Genomic DNA, 278 nt, shown 5'->3' with positions numbered 1-278 from the left:
ACTCTCAACCAAGATTCAACCATGCTAAGGTAAAAATAGACCCTTTGATAAGACTAACATACCTACGTGAGGGAAGAGTCAGGACCCGTCTGCAGAGGAACCAAATTGGGAAACGGTGCTCACTAATAAGTTCTTATAATAGATTTTGCTGTATTCGTATGCCTTCAAACGAAAAATGCGTATTTACATATTTCAGTGGGTTTTCAATCGGTCTTGCTTTCTCGTCAGTCAGAGTATCTTAATTATAACCATACATTTTGATCAAATGTTGAATCAGT

The sequence above is a fragment of the Penaeus monodon genome, chromosome 34 (genome assembly GCF_015228065.2).
Source record: "Penaeus monodon isolate SGIC_2016 chromosome 34, NSTDA_Pmon_1, whole genome shotgun sequence".
In the NCBI taxonomy this organism is placed as follows: domain Eukaryota; kingdom Metazoa; phylum Arthropoda; class Malacostraca; order Decapoda; family Penaeidae; genus Penaeus; species Penaeus monodon.
The sequence above is the reverse complement of the archived record's forward strand: the minus strand, read 5'-3'. Positions refer to the sequence as shown.